Genomic DNA, 23,729 nt, shown 5'->3' on the forward strand with positions numbered 1-23,729 from the left:
ACAAATAAGTTCAGGGTCATTGTGATATGGTAATATCCTTGTAAATGAGCTGTTGCATGCCCGTTTAAAATGTGTTCCCGTTTAAACATGGTATTCAAGTGAGACCAGATTTTAAAGCAAATAAAAATACGTGTGAGCACATTCACATGTCTCGGACAGGTCTGCAACCCTGCCTTTCCCCATTATCTCTTAGCATAGAATGCTTCCACTGCAGCCAGGGATTCTGGGAAAATACATGCAAATGAGCACTCACAGTGTGCCACTTTTTGCTTCTTGTCCATGTTCACATGGACTCCTGTAAGCTTCTTACCTGCCGCATTACACCGCTTTTCAGCACAGCCTGGGTCAAAGAAGTGCAGAGCCAATAAACCTACTCACAGACAGCTTTTCTTTTTTTCTGGAGCCTAAGTCTTTGTGCTCTTGTGAACAGCGCCCAGTGCCACGTTGTGACATCTGTGCTCCGGTGCGATCTTGAGGATCTTCTTTCGAACGTCCTCCTGGAAGTCCTTTCAGCGAGAAGGCCTGCAAAAGCTCTTTAGTGAAAAGTGCTCGTGGGCCGAAAGAATCGCTCTCTCGAGTGTCTGACTGCAGCCGAATGGCCGTCCGTCTCCGTCTCGAGTAGTCTTCAGCACTTGGGCAATCCAGGACCATCTGCCCATCTCCGCCGCCACTCCCCGCGGAAAAAGAGGAAAGTTCAAAGAGAAAATACACCGCTCCGTGCGATGGGTGCGTAAGAACGCCACAAAACTCTGCGGGTCCCCATCCAGACACGGCGACCTTTCGGCTGGGGTTGATTGGTGCTCTGTACAGTAAAAATTAAAAGCTTTTGAAAGTCCGTGTCCAAACGCGCTCGTTGCCAGTTGAATGCATGAAGATGCCCAGCACCACTCCTGTGCATCTGTGCAGACACCGGGGAGACGAGGCCTGGTTGCGGCGAGTGAATGGACTTGGGCTACATAATCTTTCCCGACCAAATAACCAGAGGACCAAGTGCGTGTCACTATCTGTTCTAACCCCAGCCACAGGAAGAACAGAGTTTTGTTTTGTGTTTGGGTCTCATCGGTGTGAGGCTGGTTATACTGGCTCTGCAATGTGAAGCTGGAAGTGGCTGCAGCCAGACGCAGGATAAGTTATGGTGAGTACAAGAGTGGCATCTCCCTCTTTTGGGGGTTTAAAACTATGCTGAAGTGTTATACTAAGTCGTTTTGCTGACAAAGGGTGTGAAACAGATTCACACAGACCTATTACCCAAATGGACCCTCGGAGCGAGCACTCGCTATTTTCAGAGATACTGGTGAAGCTGCTGGGTTTAAATTTCCTTTCAGAGGAAACACAATGGCCACCGAACCTCAGGCCAATAGAAGCTGCAACATTGGTGGTGGCTGACTATAGGAGGCCCATTAAAATCGCTGTGAAAAATAACGCAGTAGTGCTGGTAACCTCACATGTAAGCCTGACTTTGCGCGTCTCTCTGAGTGTATGTGCCCGTCTTCCCAAGTTTCGCTATGATGTCAGTATGACAGTATTATGAGCGCTGTCCTATCTTTAGATATTTAGTATTTCACACATTTTAATCCCCCTGAACAAGTGAAAGAGCTTTGCCGGACATGAGGCAAATGCTCATTGGTTCACAGTGTAATCCGAACCCCCTGAATTTCCCTGTCTTTTAATGTAGTGCATCTGTTGTCCTATATATATCTTTTAATAGGGTGACCGGGGCACGGAGCTATAGGGTCACTTGCATAGGGATTGTTTTTCCTGCCTCTCTGCGGAAACAAAGTCTCTGTAGTAGAAATGCAGAGCACATATCACACATTCCTAGATTCCAAAATGTGTGTTATATTAGCACAACTGGCTATTTCTGCTGTGAAACTTACAAGGATTGCCTCTACTCATCTTAAGTATTTATTTCCATCTTTATCTCCCCATCTTCCATTGACTTGGGAAACTTTTTCACGGAGAAAGCAAAGAATCTGTACATGTTTCGATGCCATACTCCTAAGTTGGTGAAATTTGCCCCGATTGAGTAATACAGAAAGGAAGGGGGGGGGGGGGCTGACTCAAGTCCTGAAGGGCCACCAACAGGCCAGATATTAGGGATATCCCTGCTTCAGTACAGGTGGCTCAGTCATTTTGAATGTGCCATTGATTGAGCCACCTGTGCTGAAGCTGGGATATCCTCAACCTGACCTGTTGGTGGCCCTTGAGGACTGCAGTTCGTCACCCCTGGACTAATAGGTCTGTGTGAAGCTATCTGTCTCAGACCCTTTTGACAGCAAAAAGGCTTAAAGCAACGCTTCAGCATAGTTTTCAACCCCCAAAAGAGGACTAACTTATCATCAATGAATACGCATCAATTTCCTCACTGTGGCTCTGATCCCAGCACTACATCTGTGTCCAATGTGAGTACGCTTCATTGCTCCTGCATGTGGCCGATTACATTGATGCAAGGGGAATGTTGGATGCTTGATGTCAGTGTAATTGTGAGTGCGTTAAAGGTGCAGTGCCACATAGGACGATATTATCAAGGCATATGTATGTGCCAGTATGTATACCTACCTTACATACATCATCATCTTCAGAACCTGTCGCTCCACTGCTGTATGCAGGCCTCCGAACTGACCTTCCACGTTGCAGGCCTCTCTTCTCCATGTGGTTACAACACATTGTCTGGTTTGTATCCTCCCATCTTACTCTTGATCTTTCTTGGAATCCAGTTGAGTACCATCCCTGCCCAACGATGATCATTTCTTCCTGCGATATGTCCGTTCCGCTGCCATTTTAATTTCTCCACCCTCGTGATGAGGTCACAGAGACTTTTGTTTTTGCTTCGGAACACACACATATATATATATATATATATATGTGTGTGTGGGTGTGGGTGTGGGTGTATGTATGTATGTATGTATGTATATATATATACATACACACACACACACATATACAGTAGTATGCTTACAATTTCAGATGCACAACAGCAGATGTGAGGTGTGTGTCTATAAATCTGTGCCCATGCGTGGGCAAATTTTATTTAGACTGCATTAGTGGCTTTGTGCGAGTATCTGTATCTGTGGTATATGACGGTGTTAATTTGTGTGATCAGTGTAACTGTGTGTGCATCACTGTGTGTTGGGGAGTCTGTGCAGTGCGATTAACCATTTGAGTGCCGGAGGTGCCGCATCCCCAGAGGACCCTGTCTCGGAGAAGTCCTCCTCTTCCGCTCCTGTTAGATCACGTTCTACAAGCCACAGGCGCACAGATCGACCCCCCTACAAAAACCAGCAATTCATTTCTCATGTTGCTACAACATCATGGGGCCCCTGCTGTGCCAGACCCCATGATGACGTAGTAGCTATGTCCAAAGGTCACCCAAAGGGTTATTGAGCAGCAGGTGCTACTTTAGGGGCCAGCAGCTGATTGCACCATTATAATTTATGTTTACAAAATGTGTCCCCTCCTGAGGATCCCCCCCGCTGACATTGGGATTAAAGCAATAGGTGTTGGGTGAATTTGTAGTTTGCTGGGAAATATTTCTTCCCATGAGGGAAAGACCGGTTTAATCCCAGAGACGGGCAGGATGCTGGAATTACCCCCTGTGTAACCCTGTGGGGTAGTTTGGGTCCGGAGACTACGTGTGTGAAAATAAATACATAAATAATTAGAAGGATTTTCTTCCAAAGTGCCACCGTCGCTTGTTACATTTGCATTAAGTAGAGATGGGCGAATCCGCGAGGATTCATCAAAATCCAGCATTGGAAACAACCCGTGGACGGATTTGTAGAATCCAATCCGTGGACTCGGCCATCCGCTCGCGGATTCGTAAAATAGCTGAATCTGTGGATTGGGTACCACAGATTCGCCCACGGGGTGCGGAATCCGCGGAGTGTGTTGGTAATAATAATTGCAATTCTGTTAAACGCGAATCGCCCTTTTTGACATTGATCTGCGGAATCCAAGGATCCAGGCGATCTTTTTTTTCTTTGAGCTATTTGTTTGTGGACATGGTAATGGGGAACACGGGAGGGGATTACAGTCTTCTGATTCCTTTTGTGGGATTTCTGTGTGGGTTGAGCAGGACTTCACACAGGAAAAGTCCCTTTTATACTCATATCTCAACTCTTGATTGGTTCCTTGACATGGAGGAGGCAGGTTAGGGGTAAAGGAGACATTGAATTTACGAGTGAGTGTTCTTTGGAGTGACAGCTTTAATTTACAAGGAAAGCAAAAAGGTAAAAACAAAATGTGACATGACGCATGATAACATCTGTGGAAGGAAGCTCCCTGCACTGTTAAGTTGTTCTTGATATGGTGTTTTCTGATCGTGGCTGGATTGCCCTTCAGCCTGATGAAGCCGGTCTGCTTGCAAAATCACTGTCATGAGGCTTTAAGGCTAAGCCAGCATAGCAAACAGCATTAACATAGCTCTTGCATAAGCAGGACAGCACAGACGTACTATCTCAGCAGTATAGAGCAACATCTAAGTATATGCAAATATAGGATAAGTAACAGCGATTTAAGAAACAGGAATTTAAGAATCACCTACTTTGTGTCTGTGTATTTGTGACTCTACAGTATATACATTATTGTTCATGTATATTGTATATGATTTTACTGTACATCGCTGTGTATGTATTTAGACTGAATGTACCAGTGTCTATAGGGGTGACGGCGCAATTAAAAGTGAACTTTGTTTTTTGATGCGTTGCTGCATTTTCTGTTTGCATTTGTTAGGGCGTTTTGTACATGTGCTGCAAATTATAATTATTATCGTTTATTTATAAAGCGTTGGCATATTCCGCAGCGCAGTACAATGTGGTCGGAAGGGTAGAACAATAAAATATCAAACATTAACATACATTGTTACAGTAGGTAAGGATTGCCTTACTCCCAGGAGCTTATAATCTAAAAGGAAGGGAGAGTTGAAACATAAGGGACAGGTATCAAGGTCTTTTAGAGTCAGATCTCAGGTGATAGGTGCTGCATGTGGTAGGGGTGAGGAGCTTGTTCAGATAGCTGGGTAGCTTGTCCAGAAAGTATTTGAAGGCAAAACAGGAAAGGTGAACTTTGCGCCTAGACTCGAGTAATGACCAATCTAGTTCTTTGAGCATTTCGCAGTGATGTGTGTTGTAGTTGCATTGGAGAATAAAACGGCATATTGAATTGTAGAGGGTGTCAAGTTTGCCAAGGTGGGTTTGAGGTGCAGAGCCGTATACTATGTCTCCATAGTTGATAATTGGCATTAGCATCTGCTGTGCGATACGCTTTCTGACAAGCAGGCTTAGGGAGGATTTGTTCCTGTAAAGTACCCCTAGTTTGGCATCAGTTTTGGATGTCAGGGTATCAATGTGCATCCCGAATGTTAAGTGGGAGTCAAATCATATGCCCAGGTATTTAAACCTAGTAACAGGAGTTAGGGTGGTGTTAGCGTTGGTTCTGATCTGGAGCTCAGTCACTGGAAGCTTTAAAAATTTAGTTTTGGCCCCAAATACCATTGTTAGTCTAGTCAGTGTTTAAAAATAGTTTGTTTTGGGAAATCCAGTTTTCTAATCTCAAAAAGTCAGACTGAAGTATGTGTTCAAGGTCGGAGAGGCTATGGCTGTGTGCATATAAGATTGTGTCATCTGCATACATGTGTATTGAAGCTTCCTTGCAAGCTGTGGGAAGATCACTGATGAACACTGAGAAGAGTATATATATATTTATATCCGTGTGTCTGTATGTGTATCAGGCAATGTTGGTGAATGTGTGCAGTGTGGTTGAAGGGAATCGGGTGCTGATATTAAGGTTTACCAGCTGTAAGCACCATAAATGGGTTAACAATTTGTGCTGACCAGATCTTTACCCTGTGTGACTCCGCTCATCACATCTGCGATTGGATTATTCATTACACAATCACTGATACAAAGTACCAGCGATTTCTCAAGAAATTGTGTAACAAAACAGCAGGCAAAGGAAAATGTCAGTTGAATTGTTCCATGTTCAGAGGTCTCCAGCAAGGATTTCTGTTTGTTTTACAATAAGGTTACACATCACTTAAGACAGGGGAGCGCAATCTTTTTCTCCTGCACCCCCCTGCCGGCTGTTCCCCTCTCTGCACCCCCCCTCCCCCACCTTGGTTCCGGTGTTCTGGGCGTCATGACGTCACATGGCGACGTGTCTCCGGAAGCCGCGCTCCCCCGCAGATAATCTGGCGTCTCCTCTGGGGGGCGTTCCCCCCAGTGTGTGCACCCCTGACTTAAGGTACAATCCCACATAGCCGGCCAAAAAAAAAACCTTTTTGCAACGAATTGGCTTCCTTAGATAAATGTAGCATGCTAATTAGCTGCTTTCAGTTTTGGGGGAAATTAATTTACAAGTTGAGTTTCTTTGCAGCATTTGAATGGCGGAGTGTTTGTCAATCAAGTGCTTTCTTTAACCTTATCCCACCTCGTCCCCATCAGAGGACCAATTAATATAAGGTGAGGGTAAGAGAGGGGGCACTACATGTGCAAACGCCTGTAGAACAAACACTGACATCAGACACAAGGGAGCAGCCAGAGGAAATCTAACCCTCCCAGGTCTCAGCTCACCATGTTTACACACGGACTTTCAAAATACTTGTAGGTGTCAGATTTGTGTAAGGAATGCCTCAACCAGGCGAAGAAGTTTACTTTGTTAAACGAAACGCGTCGCGACTGTTGTGGCTGGCGGTTTTACTACCCACCACCAGTACACACTCAAGTGTACCGTTCCTGCTTATTTCCGATCGTTTCTATGCTATCAAAAACGGACAGGCATCCTAAGGACACCTATTGAAGGCCCCGGTTCCTGCACATGTGTGCTACACTCTGCACCACGCTACCACACGTGGAGGACAGGAGAGTGAACAGAGACAGCCCCAGCGCGCGGGTCTGATCTCTCAGAACTGAGATTACCCTTTATACTTCCTATGTGATGCCCTACTCCTGTGATAGACACCAGATCGGGGATTATTAAAGAAATTTTATATGTAAGTTACTAATTTTATTATTTGTTGCTAATACAATATCTATCTCTCATCTTGGTGCGCTTTTGTGTTTTTTCTTGTTTTTCTTAAGGAACAATTTCCTTTTCTTGCTGGGTATTTCCTGCCAGTTGCTACAAACTTACTCCTTCAAGATTCTTTTTGGGAGTTCTGCATCAAGTTAGGGATACAGATAACGCAGTCCCAGTTCAATTCCCTATTATTTCTTGGGAGGACGTCCTTCCACATTCCTGCTACGCCCTCCTAAACTATCCTCTGGACCATTCTAAGCGCTTCTGAAAATTCTTGCTGCCTGGGATAGAACATTATGGCAGATTAGAATCTAGTGAAGCTTTAATTCTAGTGCGGTGATGTTACTGCCCTCACTTGGGAGGGAGGACCAATAGTGTGAGGATGAGGCAGGGCATTCTGGGAGAACAAATACACTGCTAACCTTTCATCTAAGACATTATCAGTTTGAGTTCATTGGAAAAATAATGATAGCGCCTGCAAATAACCACTGTTATATATAAATTATTTAGCTCAAAGCTGATTTTGGATGGGATTACACCTCCTTAAATTAGGATATTTTAGAAGTTTTTCTAAATTGAAGACCCAGAATCCTGACCCTAAAAAGCATGCTAACAAATACAATGGCATATACATGTAGTGATCCACCCTGCTCCATTACATTACTAACAAGTAGCTGTAGGCAAGCCAATCAGTAACAGCAACCAATGACCTTACCATTACTGTTGACTTCCAGCAGGAAGCTTTCTGACAGCCATTTTTGCTAAGGGCATCATCAAGTCGCTATGTTTACTAGGAGCAAATGCCCTACTTTTTAAAGTTTCTTCTCTTGGGATCCGAATGGTCTCTTGGAATAAAGCTTGGAAGACCCCTGGTTTTAATACTCGCATAAAAGGGGGAGGCAGATGTCCGGGGATTGCTTAAACTAACCTACCAGCGCCAGGTTGGCAGTGCGATCAAGGTCAAGTCCTGGTTTTCAGGCCTGTCTTCTGTTGCTGATTTTCTGAGAGTCTAACTAATTTGGAGTCACTCACTGATGTTTAGTAGAATCAGACTTTAGTGACATCTCTCAACTTTTTTTATTTGCGCAGAACCTCAATATTTATCCCCTTTCAATGCCCTAATGACATACAGCGTACGTCAAGAGAAGTGGCACCCCAGGGGCCCATATGACGTACACTGTATGTCATTGACCTGCTCATTTATAGGTCGGGCCCCTGTGATCTGGCCTGAGGGTGGGTACAGAAACCTCAAGTGATCACTCCGAAGATCGGCCATTTAATGCGGAAATGCCGGAGGGTTCATGGCCACGGAGGTGGCACGACCCCCTTGCACTGACGGGGTTAATGATTTTGGTCCTTTGAAGCTGACATCACTGGGTTGTGTATTCCCATTTGTCAGTCTGATAACAACTGTAATATAATGAAGAGAGAGCTTGCCTGGGTCACTATCACTCTGTGACCTGGAGTTAGGTAGCTGGGTTAGGATAACATTCACATGTATGTATCTTTATGTCCCACCATATTTCCTGAGTCTGCCCTAGGCCAGCACAAATTCCTCTAACTCCAGTGGAACAGCTTGTGAAGTGACTCGCCTTTCACCAGCATCTCCCTCAGCTGAACAGAATGTAACGTTTCCTACCCTAAAGACATATGAACTGGTCAGAATACTTGGTCCTCAACACTGAACATAAACATTCATCAAACTGGCCGGCCAACATAAACCTCAGATGAAACTTGACGTCTTTCTTGTAGACACAGCCGTGAAGGTCGAGTTCCAAACTGGAATGTTAACAGCAAACAAACCGCTTTGCTATTAGGTTTTTAGGTAGGTTTATTGGTACGGTAGGCTGTATCTCTCCTTATTCTTGTATATGGTAAAACTTCATTGCAAAGCCAAGCGCCTAATATATTGGATTAAATGCATCCCTACAAATTATTACAGATGGAGGTAATTAGGCTGTCTTGTAATTATGCCGCGCTCTTAATTCACTGCAGTGCTGACTAAAAATGTCCTGATTTTGTTTCGAGAACGTTTGTGTGAATGTGATGGGAAATTTGCACAATGCTGAACATGTTTTTATGAAATTCACAACATCACGCAGGTTGCCTTTGCATTGTTTCCCTTTTCACCATTTTCTTTTCAAATTTCATTCATTGGCAAACATTTTAAAACTCATGAAGAAAAGTGTAAAAATTAGCAAAAGTATGGCAAAAAATCAACACATTAAGGATTAAATCCCCGAGTGAGATAAAGCAGTTTGGCGATCATTGATAAAATGTGAGTTTTTTTTAAAACACAGAACATAACATACGTTATCGTGGGTGAACAAGTTATCCTTTTTTACCCACCATAACTTATTTAATGTGTGCTTCAAACCTGTCCCAGCTTCACGTTGCAAAGCCAGTATATGTCACAGGTGCTCGCCACAAACAGGACGGGACCGCGAGGCTGAGATGGGGTAGAATTGGAAACACCGACCTGAGACCACGTCCGGTGTGCAGGTCCGTCGTCATGTAGCCGGGTCTGGTTTAGACGGGTATCGTTAGGGATTTATACTCGCCATGGTCAAGGGTTGGAGGATGAGAACAGTTGAAATGCGTAGCCGTGGGCGAGGGTAGGAGAATGTGGAACTTTGAGGTGAGCAGAATGACAGGAAACCGGGTCCGAGGTCGAGGTACTTACTAGGAGACAAGGTTAGGCAAGAATGCACAAGGCGAAGCAGGACACGGCAAGCAGAGTGCTTGTGGACAGCACTTCGTCACAGGGTACGGACTACTATGCTCAGCCGATTAGGAGAAGGAATTGGTGATCATATAAAGACTGGAGAGCCAATAGGATGAGAGGCACAAAGCTGAAGGAGGCGATTGTCTCTTGATTGAAGAGCCAATCCAAGATAAGTTGTACGGCTGTAGAAGATGATGGGAATCAGACCACAAGGCCGTCACGGGGTGGAGTTAGCACCGCAGGTGTATTAGATGAATCAGCTGTTCTGCTGTCCGTGTCAACTCGTGTTCGGATCCTGCACTTGACAACAAATGGACGGCGCCTGCGCACGATTCTGTCAACACGAGGGGCGTCACCGGGGACGTCATGGGGCTAAGTTAGCACGGCAGGTGTAGTTGATGAATCAGGTGTACTGCCGTCACTGTGAACTCGTGTTCGGAACCTGTGTCACCAGGGGCATCACGGAACACGTCACGGAGGCGGGGCCTAAGCCCGCTCCTCACAGTATAACCATCCTCACACTGATAGGACCAAAGGTCGAAACAGCTGTCTGTTAGTAGGTTTACTGGCTCTGCACTTCTTTAACACGGGCAGTGCTGAAAAGCTGTGTAATGCGGCTGGCATAAGTTTATAGGGATCCATGTTAAAATGGACAAGAAGCAAAAAGTGACACACTGAGTGCTCATTTGTATGTCATTACCCAGAATCCCTAGCTGCAGTGGAAGCATTGTATGCTAAGAGATAATGGGGAAAGACAATGTTGCAGACCTGTCTGAGACATGTGAATGTGCTCACAAGTAATATTTTTATATGCTGCTTTTTTTTTTCATTCTAAATGTTGATGGTCAACAGCGACCAAAATGCGCCGTTTCCTGACTGCAAATATTTCACTCATCACTACTAATTAGCTCCATATATATATATATATTTCCCCCAGATATATCCTTAATTATTAGAGCACGGTAGCTCTTACCTATACTGTACCAGTGTATGTTAATGCTGACATTTTCCTGCTATTCTCGTTCACGCGCCAGCTTGTCATTCTTCATAAATAATGAGAATAATCCCATACGTTCCGTGGAGGATTTTTGGAGTCCTAAAATATCCCAAACTATCGAGCCTACTGTATTTTAGCTCTGAAACAAATTGTAAAGACGTCAGTGTGCAATATGCTCTCACTTACTATTGCAGCCGGTTCAACGTTACCCTAACCATGTTAGTCCTGGAGAAGTGTCAATTCATGGCGTGTTGTGATACTTTTAAATAGCCAAACATGAAATGAGCGTGTCCAGAGCTGCACTTACCTCGCAGCTCTCTTGGTTGTGTACGGTGGAAGAGAAATGCCTGTCTTCCCGGAATACATGCTATGGGAACTTCAGTTTTCCCTTTGCACACTCCCTGCCAGGTCTGTTGCTAAACAGCGTTGACAAGAAATGACATATCCAATCAAAGTGAACTGTTCTTGGAAGTTTTCAGCGTACCTGGTCGATGTCACGCACACACATTGGCAGGACTGACACCCTAGTGTATTAAAAAAAAGCAGGACGTAGTAGGATACAACCCGTGTTTTAAAGCAATAGTCTCTCCTAGGACCAAAGTGAACTAATGGCAGTGGCGCGGTTAACCCCGTTCATGCCTTATGGACGTCCGGTGTACGTGATGAGGTCCGGTACGCCAGCTGTCCTCACATTACAGTATGCTCGTTTTGTAGATCTGTCAATGTCACCAGAATGACATTGAGATCATGTCATTGCTTCATAGGTTCAATAGGGAGAAGAAGCGTCTCGGTGAGTAAAGACACATACTCTGTCGCTGAGTTTGAAGCAGGGGAACCAGGTTCAAATCCCGGTGTCGGCTCCTTGTGACCTTGGGCAAGTCACTTTATCTCCCTGTGCCTCAGGCACCAAAAATAGAAAAACATAGATTGTAAGCTCTACGGGGCAGAGACTGTGTCTGCAAAATGTCTCTGTAAAGCGCTACGTAAAACTAGAACAAACTATTATATTATTATTATAATTTAATAACTTTATTTCATATAGCACAGTATAGTGAGCAGTACGAAGCACATAGGGATTTTTACAGGCACTGTCCATGCCCCGTAGAACTTGCAACCTATAATTTTGGTACTGGAGACACAGGGAGATAAAGGGAGATAAAGTGACTTGCCCAAGGTCTCAAGGAGCCAAAAGGTTAAAAAAGGGAGGAGGTGGGGGGAGACAGCATATTGGTGCAGCTTTGAATACTTAGTACTCTACATACAGTAGGCACATCATAATTTGTTTGCAGGAGGGTTTTGGGGCAGCCTCTTCGCACATTATTTAATGCCATTTTTAATGAGTTTTCATATACTGAGCATCCTTTCATTTCTAAAGCAGGTGAGACACTTTCCTGTTTGTGATAATTTGTTGCCAATATTCCCAGCAGTTTGAGCTGCAAACTATAACAATTGATGATTATGTTGTTTTGGTAATAATATAAGGATACATTGTAGCTGCTGAGTTACACTGCCTGAAGGATTGACTGAGTGACTGAAAGGCAGCCATTTAGTGAACTCTGGGAAGCAGGATCTTTGGTGATCGATCACAGGAGAACCAATTAATCGCCAGCCTAGGTAATTAGTTTTCAATAAAGGTAATCAAAGGCTGCTTATTTTTTTTTTTTAAAGTGCTGCAAGGAATGCCTCTTTAACATGACGGAGGTGTTTGAAAAGCGGGTGATTTAAATATGACATATACATTTGCGTTTCTTTAGTAGTGATGTAGCCCCAGTTTCCGGAGGATCTCTGCTGCTGGATAACTTCGTCACTTTGTATCTTTCTGTCATTTTGAAAGACTTGAGAGTTAATTGAAATGCGATTCATACTATGATAGCTGTGATACCTGCATCACCAACGTGGCAATATGGCAGCCCTCTGTTCTATTGCTTTTTTCTTTTTAACGTACTTAACTTCAATATGCTTGTAAAGAAAGATTTAAACAATTTTTTTTTTTGAAGAACAAAAGGGGTACTTAATATTTTTTTGCATGTAGCCTATTTTATTTGCCTATCTCTGGGACGGCAGTGTTGCCCTTACATATAGGTAGCTACAGGTCCAGTAGAGTTTAGGAAGTTAGTAGAGGTACATACTGTAGGCTGAAACATCATACAACGATCAGATGATGGCTTGTTATTTCACAGTTTTGCTCTATGTACTGTATTGTAACACAGAACTTAGACGACCTCTGTTCTGAGCAAATTTTGGACTGGAGCATGAACATGCCCCATACCCAACCGCATTTAATGGAATCAGCAGCGAGTGAGCAAATTCAGTTACTCTGTGTTCTTGGCATTATACAACACAGCTGGGCTGATGTCATTCCTAATTCAGGCCCCTAATGAGCACAAGATGAGTGGAACAGCATCCCGGAATGTAGAGGAATCCAGTCATATCACAGGATGTAGGAGAGGTGGTTAACGCAAGAGGGGCTGGGTGGCATTCTGTATAGCATGAGAGGTTGTTCATGTCTATTGAGAAACTCCGGCCAGTCCTGGTTTCTGAACGGAGCAGTCACACACATGCTGAAATTCAGATTTCCAAGTGTAACGGTACTAGGACGACCACTGCTTTTTTATTTTCTTAACCAGGATTACCACTACCTTTTCATTTACCAACCGTGAGCCCCACTCATTTTTATTTACCAAATAGACACACTACTACATTTCTTTTTAAGCCTGTAGCACCTTCTATGTTAGATCCTGAAATCCTATAGTCTTAACTCTTTCGCATCCTATAGATTAATCGGTAATATCCAGATCCTATTTCTTTCCTTATGAACATTGAGTTTTATACTTCCCACCCCATAATCTTAGATGTTGCCCACCCCATGGATTTTTATGTTGGATACCGTGCCATTTCTTGACCATTCTGTAGATCCTAGAGTTCTAACATATCCTCCCCAGGACCTCATATCTTGCCCATTTAGTGGATTTGGAAGTATCTTCTCTTCTTTCTACAGACTTACAAATCCCTGCTTCAGCACAGGTGGCTCAATCATTGGCTGGGCCACTGATTGAGCCACCTCTGCTGAAGCAGCGATATCCTTAAAGCCTGACCAGTTGGTGGCCCTTGATGACTGGAATTGGCCACCCGCACCTTAGACTTTCATAGGAACACAAAAGTATGAACGAACTGTGGACTCTTCACTCTGACTTGATGCTTTATGAGGAAATTAGATTTGAAAACACCACAATACAATTATCCAGCAAGTAATGTCTTACACCTTCATTATGTAAGGTTATTTATTTATTTATAAAATATTTTACCAGGAAGTAATACATTGAGAGTTACCTCTCGTTTTCAAGTATGTCCTGGGCATAGAGTTAAGACAAATAATACATGGTTACAAATACATAGTTACATAAGTGAACAGGGTTATACATTATATACAAGACATTGCATGCACAGTTAAAGAAAATATATATTATGGGCGTATGAAACAGTTACAGACCAGGTTAAAATGTGAGACAGCCTTAGATTTGAAAGAACTTAAACTGGTGGTGGATGTGAGAGTCTCTGGTAGGTTGTTCCAGTTTTGGGGTGCATGGTGCAAGGTTAGCCAGAGAGGAGACATTGTATGGCACACAAAGCGTCCAAGGAAAACATACCACCCATGACTCACTCATCTGCAAGACTCATTGAAGTCAATCACTCATTACCATTGTGTGTCTTCAATAAACTTTCAAAGTGCCTTAACTAACAGATGACATATAATAAGCACTGTTTGTAATGACTCAATACGTTGGTTTGGTGATTGGAAATTTCCCCCCTCAGACTTGGTGGATTTTCTGAGAGGCCGAGAAATAAAAATAAAATAAAAAAGAGCTGGACAAATGTTTTCAAATGTAGTTTCCTGCTTTTTCTTTAAATTGTTGCTTAAAATGGCTTAATTTCCATTTTTATTTCCATTTTTTTCTTTCAGTTGCTTAATTTTGCAAAACATTTAGGGCACATTTCTGTATGTTAAGGGTCACGGGACCTTGCAGATATTGGTGTTCATTCGGATGTCTGGGAAACTACGGGACTTATGCACAACAGCTCAAATTTCCAAAAGTTCAACCAAACATTAAAACAACGCCCTACTTTATCATTTTTCCCCTTAATTTTCTACAAATCTAAAACCTGAACCAGTCATGTTCCAGCAAAACCAAAAACATGAGCATTTATTTAGAAGCAAGACCAGAACCCCAGGGAAAAGGACATTCCTTAGTGATCAGAACCCCAGGGAAAAGGACATTCCTTAGTGATCAGAACCCCAGGGAAAAGGACATTCCTTAGTGATCAGAACCCCAGGGAAAAGGACATTCCTTAGTGATCAGAACCCCAGGGAAAAGGACATTCCTTAGTGATCAGAACCCCAGGGAAAAGGACATTCCTTAGTGATCAGAACCCCAGGGAAAATGACATTCCTTAGTGATCAGAACCCCAGGGAAAGGGCCCCTCCCTTACTGACCAGAACCCCAGGGAAAGGGGCCCTCCCTTACTGATCAGAACCCCAGGGAAAGGGCCCCTCCCTTACTGACCAGAACCCCAGGGAAATGGGCCCTCCCTTACTGATAAGAACCCCAAGGAGCGGGCCCCTCCCTTAGTGAACAGAACCCCAGGGAAAAGGACATTCCTTAGCGATCAGAACCCCAGGGAAAAGGACATTCCTTAGCGATCAGAACCCCAGGGAAAAGGCCATTCCTTAGTGACCAGAACCCCAGGGAAAGGGCCCCTCCCTTACTGATCAGAACACCAGGGAAAGTGCCCCTCCCTTAGTGAATAGACCCCCAGGGAAAGGGCCCCTCCCTTAGTGATAAGAACCCCAGGGAAAGGGCCCCTCCCTTAGTGACCAGAACACCAGGGAAAGGATCAGTGGATAAGTGGATCTGCTTCTTGGCGGGTTTATTATTTTAATATTTGCAGCACTTTGTGCATTGCTAATGTACTGTACAGTAGCACATCTCTTCGCATAGGTCTGGCAGGCTCGTCATGGCTCTCGCTTATAGAACAAGCTCGCTTGGTGATAAACAAACACCTTTTTAAACCAAAGAAACTTACCCAACAAAATCACGTCATCCTAATAAAGAGAACGCTGCTGCAATGGTACAGGAAGCAGCTTATTGTTCTGATTATACACCTATTGTTCCCGGCATTAAATCATCAACACATTCCAGTTTGGAAAAAAAATAAACACACACACACACACACACACACACACACTGAGCTGGACATGAGGTGTGCCAGATTAGTAGAAATTGCGGTTAACTGAGAGTTATACTGTGCAATACCACACTTGTAGTACACATTTTCTAGGAATGAAAGTAAAGTATAAAACCGTATACAGGTACTCGTCAATCAGAGTCCTAAACCTACAGTAAAACTGTTGAAAACATACGACTGCACTCAGAAATACTCTGAGCTATCTGTAGGAGCCGGATAGCTTTGACATGGACCCCGGTTACTTCATTGAAGATTTGTATTGGGATATATGAGAAATTACGGATACTAAAGCTTGCTGGGTTATTAACATATTTTGCAGTGCAGTACAATGGGTTTTGACATTACAGTATATTAGGTGAACTCTCTAGGAAAGGAGCGCAAGAATACAGAACACACTTAGGTCGCCCTAAATACAAACAGTTTATTGCAATATGACACAAATATAACACTACACAATATTAACCAGAATCTAAGCATACCTGCGTAAAGCGCTGGGGTCCTTGGCAGGTTCGTGAGAAACGGCGTGTCCTCCCAGAAACGAACACCGCTTGCTACAATGCCACACACAGGCTACACTGCCTGCACAGCTATAGATCCTCACTCAGGACAAACGCAGATCCTGGCAATGTCCCCTGAACTCTGGTTGGTAGCCCAATTCCTGAGCTGAAGTCCTGGTCCCTCCGGCTGTCTAAAAATTGTTGCGGCGAGTGGTCGCATAGCAGGTGCATCAATGGAGCATACAGCAGCAGACAAACACAAGGATCCGGATACCATAGGCACGCCGGGTGGGAGCCACACTTCCCTTTAACAGTGTGAAGGCTTTTATTTATGGACACCATGTGAGTGTCAAACCATATGCTTTTTTTTATGTATTTTTTTTAAATTAAACTGTGAAAAGGAAAGATCCAGCGCTCCACGGATTTGCAAAAGTATCACATTTATTGCGCCATACACAACGGCCGTTTTGACCTTAGTTGGTCTTTTTCATGCCTTTTCACTTGAAAAGGACCTTCTATGGTCGAAACGGTCGTTGTGTATGGCGCAAAAAATTTGATACTTTTGCAAATCCGTGGAGCGCTGGATCTTTCCTTTTCACAGTTCAAGCTGGGATATTTGTGACAGGTATCCCTTTAACCAGCAGCACCGGTAATACTGTTTTGTTTTTTGACTAATGGTGTGCAGCATATCACTGTTCATTTTTAAAAAATTAAAACTGTACTTTTCTATGGGCATTTTTGTGTGCTTTCTCTCTTTTTCTTTCCTAACATGTACTAAAGGAGGAGCCTGAGTCCTCTGGCTTTATCCTCCAAATCAGAACCACTTTTCATCACAGATAAGATTTCACCACCTGATTCTTCTATGGGACTTTACTTTAGCATAGGCTATTAGATACAGCTTATGTCACTGTATGTTGTACAGTATGTATGGATAATAGTTATCCCTTCTTTTTTTTATTTTCTTTGCACTTAGACCATCACTTTAGTAGTGTACTATTTTATTTCCCTTAAACATAATATGTATATGTGTGTATCTGGTACTGTAGCTCTAAGTAGTGCAGTTCTGCTCTGGAGGACACTCCGGTTCACATAACTAAGAATGTAAGAAAATTGGTGAACATGTATACTTGCTTTCACTCTTCCCTAATTCCTCCTATTGATATCCCTCAAACTACAAGCTGATGTACAAGAGAACAAAGTACCCTAATATATCTTATATATGAAGCTTTAGGCTCTGACTTTCCCCACTGGGTACTTGGAGGGAATCCCTCATGGGTCTTGAATACCCAGCCAGGCCAAGTCTCCTGAAATAACAGAGAGACTCAGGAAATGTTGACTAGACTCAGGAGACTGGGGGAATCTCTCATGTGTGTGAGTGTGAGCTGCAAAGAGAATCAGTCTGCTCTGTGTCGAGTAATGTAGGTCTGTGTCTGTCAGTGGTTTCCAACTTTTTTTTTGGTTAAGGAACCCTATAATTTTATTGTGAAATTCTGAGGAACGCCAATCCTCTCTAAATGCGCGCCTGAGATAAGAAACCTCAAAGCTCTCTAATAGCGCGTCTGAGATCAGATGCATTGTAAGGAACCCCAACCCACTCTAATAGTGCGTCTGAGATCAGATGCATTGTAAGGAACCCCAACCCTCTCTAAGTGTGCGTCTGAGATCAGATGCATTGTAAGGAACCTTCTCTAATGGCGAGTCTAAGATCAGGTGCATTGTAAGGAACCCCCCCCCCCCCCCCCCCACCTCGCTTACTCTCTCTAATAGAGCGTCTGAGATCACATGCATTGTAAGAAACCCAAACCCTGTATTTGGTACAATTTTAAATGACCTGAAAATTGCAGGGAACCCTTTGGGAATGCCAGGGAAACCCAAGGGTACCTAGGAACCCTAGTTGAAAAACACTTGTCTATGTGGTCAGTTTGCTCTACATGTATTCATTTATAGAATGTTTTATCAGGAAGTAATACATTGAGAGTTACCTCTCTTTGTCCTGGGCACAGAGTTTTGATGACAGATACATGGTTGTGTAACTAAATATATAGTTACATTAAGTGAGCAAGGTTATACATTATATACAAGACATAGCATGCACAGTTAGAGATAATAAATATTATAGGCGTATGTAACAGTTACAGATCAGATTAAAGTTTAGTTTTGAAAGGACTTAGACTGGTGGTGGCTGTGAGAGGCTCCGGTAGATTATTCCAGCTTTGGGGTGCAAAGTAAGAGAAGGAGGAGCGGACCGATACTTTGCTGAACCCTGGGACCATGAACAGTCTTTTGGAGTCAGATCTCAGATAAGTGCTGCATGTGGTAGAGACGAGGGGCTTGTTCAGTTAGACGGGTAGCTTGCCCAGAAAGTATTTGAAGGCAAGACAGGAAAGATGAACTTTGCGCCCAGACTCAAGTGGTGACCAATCTAGTTCTTTGAGTATTTTGCAGTGATGTGTGTTGTAGTTGCATTGGAGGACAAAACGGCATATTGAATTGTAGAGTATTTGTATGAATGTGTGTGAATGCATGAGTGTACATATCTGAGGACATTCATGTGTGTAAGTACAGTAGGAGTATTTGAGTGTATGTATCTGAGTGCATGCATGTATCGGTGCAAGTGTGTGTGTGTGTGTGTGTGTGTGTGTGTGTGTACATAGGCATGTATGTATGAGTGTGTACATATACAGAAGCGAATGCATGTTTCAGCCACAGCATGTACAGTATGCATGAGTGCAGAATAACATTGACATTATACTGTATGCATGGATTCTAATGTGTTGGACCATAACGCCCATACAGTATATCCGACCTTTACAACCGGTCTTCTCCATTGGGCCCTTGACCACTCAGTCCAACACTGCACATTCACTTTTCTCACCTTGGAAAACAGAGATGATTTCACTGGATCGTTTAAGGATAGCTTACAGTGTTATTCTTCAGTAACATCCTTTTCACCGCCCAGTATATTTTAGTTTTGTCCGATGTTTCCTGTAACGCGTTTAAAGGGAATTGCATGGCTTTTCACAGCTTCCTGATGCATTTTTGGAATCGAGAAGCAGGAGGAGTGATGGTGTTTATGGGAATCGCAAAGTTCAACGTGTTGACAGAACCATTATCATCACTGGAAGAATTTGAGATTGAAATAAGCATGGGATTTTTTTAGGTGGATGGAAACTATTAAAGCAACAATCCACATTGTTATTTTTGCAGTATTGTTTTGTGTTTGAAATATGAATTGCCCGGAAGGTTAAAATGGTCTCTCCCCAAAGCCCAGTGCATGTTTGAAGTTACCTCCGCCATCCTTAGCCCTTTTAACACATGCGACTTTAATGGGATACTACTCTTAGATGTCAGAATCACCCTCCACTCTTCTCAGTTGCCCATTGAACACTATACTCTTATACAAAGCCGTTGCCCGCATTGACTACATTGGGATAAACAAGACCGGCATCCTACAGTAGTATCAGTTTCTTCTAAGGACTTAAACGGGTTCTACCTCTTAAAAAGCAAGAAAAGTCTCCAACAAACAACAATTGCGTCAAGTAAGTCCAGTAGAATCATCCTCGCATGATATTCCTCCAACAACAGTAGCCCAGCTGACTTTAACTGATTTATCCTTTTAGAAGTGAGGCTCTCCCTCTACAATCATCAGTTACCCTCTTGACTTCAACAGGATCATCCTCTTAGGAAGGATCATCCTCCTACAAACATTAGTTGCGCCAGTTAGCTCCAGGAGGATCACCCTCTTACACACCTATTATCCCCATTGACTTCAGTGGGATCTCCATTTTACACACACCAATGGAACCAAAATACTTCTCAAAAAGCATGCAATCCATTGTATATGTATATTGTAAATGGTACATTGACATTTTCCCCATTGGACATGCCTCTGCACAGACAGTGAGCTGAATACCGGTTTAGGTCAGGTATATACTGTAAATTATCTGGGTGCCTATAATGTTGTCCCTGGCATCAGTGTTTTGCAGTGCTGAGTGACCTGTCAGTCACCGCTGCAGCCGGTCAGTGCACACAATCCTGCTTTACTATCGCAACATCAAAGCAGGATCGGGTGGCAGCAGTGACTGACTGGCTATTCAGAGCTGCACCACTTGGTGTGAAGTGTCGGGAGGGGGGGGGGTGGGGAAGGAGAAGGGGGTAATGGAGAAACAGGGGCAGAGGTGTGCAACGTCTGGGGGAGGGAGGCGGAGAGCTCCAGCTCTGTGCCCACCACTGCTTTTCATGAAGTCAGTGTCAGGGGTAGGGCGAGTAGTGTCTAAGTGTGTTTTTCTGTGTCAGTGAGTGTGTGTGTGTCCGAGTGCGTCAGTGTTAGTGTGTGAGTGAGTGTTACAGATACACACTCACTCTGAAATAAAGAGCTGCGAAGAGTGGGGAAGGAAAATCATTTATTTTTAGGAGCCAAAGATGAGCTATGGGGGGGGGGGGGGAACAGCAACCGACCTCCCCCACCTCTAAACAAAACTTTGATTCCTACGTTTTTAACATTTTTGTCCACCCTCGGTATAGGTGCCTAAGCAAAGTTAGCATTGTGCATGTAATTATATATACGAGTTCCATGGTGTAGCGCCCTTTGTTTGCAGTCAGTGAACTCTGTGGCAAAGGGCTGGGGCTCACGTTCCGCTTGTAATCCTCCAGTGTTTGCCACTGATGAGTGTGCTCTTTCTATTCACGGTTTGTCTTGTATAATATGGAGGAGGATGAGCTTATGCAACGTGATGTTTCTCAGTAGACTGGGAATGGCTCAGGGCTTTGGAAACGTTCCAGGAGAACTGAATCAGCTGCAAGCTTTACAAGATACAGTATGCTATACTGGACATACATGGGAGATACGCAATGCTATATTGCCACAATGGCTATCCTACAGAACAGTGGTGTTCAGCCCTTGGTTTATTTATATATGCACAGTACATATACTGACTACATATATGACCTATTATGACAAGCATATTTTTATTTCAAAGAATAGCTTCTCATGAGCTAAATCCCCCTGTAGAATATTCGCTATATTAGTTACACTGTGTTACATATGTGCCATATTTGTTATGCTATAGAGCAGTGGTTTCCAACCTTGTTTACATTGTGCACCCCCTGCTAGAAAATATTTTATTGACCACTATAGCTATACCATCCATGCTAAGGTGCATTTTGGGGCCTTATAAGTGCATAGTCCCTCCACGAGCTCAGAAACCCATTATTCTGCCTGGGATCCGCCATAACATATTTTTCTTGGGCTAACCCCTTGGAGACACCTCAGAAACACCTAGAGGTACCCAAACTCCCTGTTGGGAATCACTGCTATAGACCCGTGGTAGGCAACATGATATACTTAAAGGGCTGCATGTAGGGCCCTTGAGCCCTCCAAAGGCCTGCACAGTACAGTATTTCTCAGCAATAAGCAACTGAGTGAGAAGGGAGAAGCTACAATCCACGCCAGCAACATGTCTGCTCTCTCTGACTGGAGAGAGAGGGAGAGCGGGCTGCTTCGGTGGCCAGCAGATGGGTGCTGTTGGTTGCCCACAAATGGTGTAGAGCAGGGGTGGCCAACTCGACTGAAAAATCAATGTCGGAACTCTGTGTCACACGCTGTGGCGGGCGGGATCTCCACCGGTTTTCTCCAGGTGGCTATCTGCCTCACGCAAGCCATGAGATTTAGTTCTCCTGCTGCCTTCATCCATGGCCCCGCACCCAGTCATCCGGCCATCCCGAACTTCCGGCCAGCCTCCCGCTCCGCTGCCGTTGTCCCAGCCGCTGGTATTGACACCAGCTCTTCCAGCAATGGGCACTAGGGGCCTATTCTCCTTCCCTTCTTCCCTCGGGTTGTCTATCCAGGCGTCTGCTCCTAGTGCAGGCCGCTGATCTTCTACCAACCTCTCTGGAACGCCTGCCTCTTCGCTGGCTGCCATGCTTCTCCTGGATCTCCATTATTGTTTGTAATATTTTAATGTTTTTATTATCCTTGTTTACTTTCGCCATTATTTTGTTTAGGTTTAGCTATTAATTTAAACCAGATGTAGGGGACAGTGGGCCGCCCAAAAGATTGTGGCACATCTGAGAAAAAGTTGGCCCCTGGTGTAGAGCATATGCTTTATTGAATGTGCAATGGAAGATATGCTATATTGGTTATGCTACAGAAAATACACTGCATAATTTATGCAATAGAATATGTGCTATTTTACATATACTATATTGGATACTTTGTAGAACATATGCTACACAAGACTTGGGATATTAATTGACAGTGTTGTAGCTATAGCCTAGGAAAAGCCCAGTGACCTGCGCTCTTGGGGGGCCTGCTCTCTAGGGTAAACATGCCGACTGCGCATGCGCGAATCTGCTCGCCGACTGCATGTGCGCGATCGGCACTTGTCTGCTGCTCGTGCACATGCGTGATCGGCAAACTACGATCGTGCGTGCGCATAAGCGACCGGCAAAATTTTGCTTGGGGGCCCACACATGTCCAGCTAACGGAGACTCTCACAGCCACCACCAGCTTAGTTGTTTCAAAACTAAAGCTGTCTCTCATTTTAATCTGGACTGTAATGGTTACATACGCCTAGAACATATATATTATCTCTTACTGTGCATGCAATGTCTTGTATATAATGTATAACCCATGTATTTGTCATCATTACTCTGTGCCCAGGACATACTTAAAAACGAGAGGTAACTCATATTATTTCCGGGTAAAACATTTTTATAAATAAATAAGTACACCACTGGGTATTGAACTTGCTATTTGCGTTATGCTTAAAGCAGCATTTCTCCCAGAAACCTATATGAGTTTTATTATGTGAGCTTGAACTCAAAAGATGTCCAACCTTTTTTTGAAGATTTATTTATAAAATATTTTACTAGGAAGTAATACATTGAGAGTTACCTCTCGTTTTCAAGTATGTCCTGGGCACAGAGTTAAGACAAATAATACATGGTTACAAATACAGTTACATAAATGAGTAGGGTATATATTATATAAAAGACATTGCATGCACAGTTAAAGATAATATATATTATGGGCGTATGAAACAGTTACAGACCAGATTAAAATGTGTGACAGCCTTAGATTTGAAAGAACTTAATCTGGTGGTGGATGTAAGAGTCTCTGGTAGGTTGTTCCAGTTTTGGGGTGCACGGTAAGAGAAGGAGGAGCGGCTGGATACTTTGTTGAGCCTTGGGACCATGAACAGTCTTTTGGAGCCTGATCTCAGGTGGTAGGAGCTGCATGTGGTAGGGGTGA

At 43.7% G+C, this 23,729-nt stretch overlaps 1 protein-coding gene across 1 annotated transcript in view; it reads left to right on the plus strand.

The window, feature by feature from the left end:
- Window positions 1-23,729, plus strand: part of SIK2 (salt inducible kinase 2) — a 163,768-nt gene that overhangs the window by 53,573 nt on the left and 86,466 nt on the right. The gene's annotated exons all lie outside the window — the stretch shown is intronic.

This window comes from Ascaphus truei, chromosome 6, assembly GCF_040206685.1.
Source record: "Ascaphus truei isolate aAscTru1 chromosome 6, aAscTru1.hap1, whole genome shotgun sequence".
Taxonomy (NCBI): Eukaryota; Metazoa; Chordata; class Amphibia; order Anura; family Ascaphidae; genus Ascaphus; species Ascaphus truei.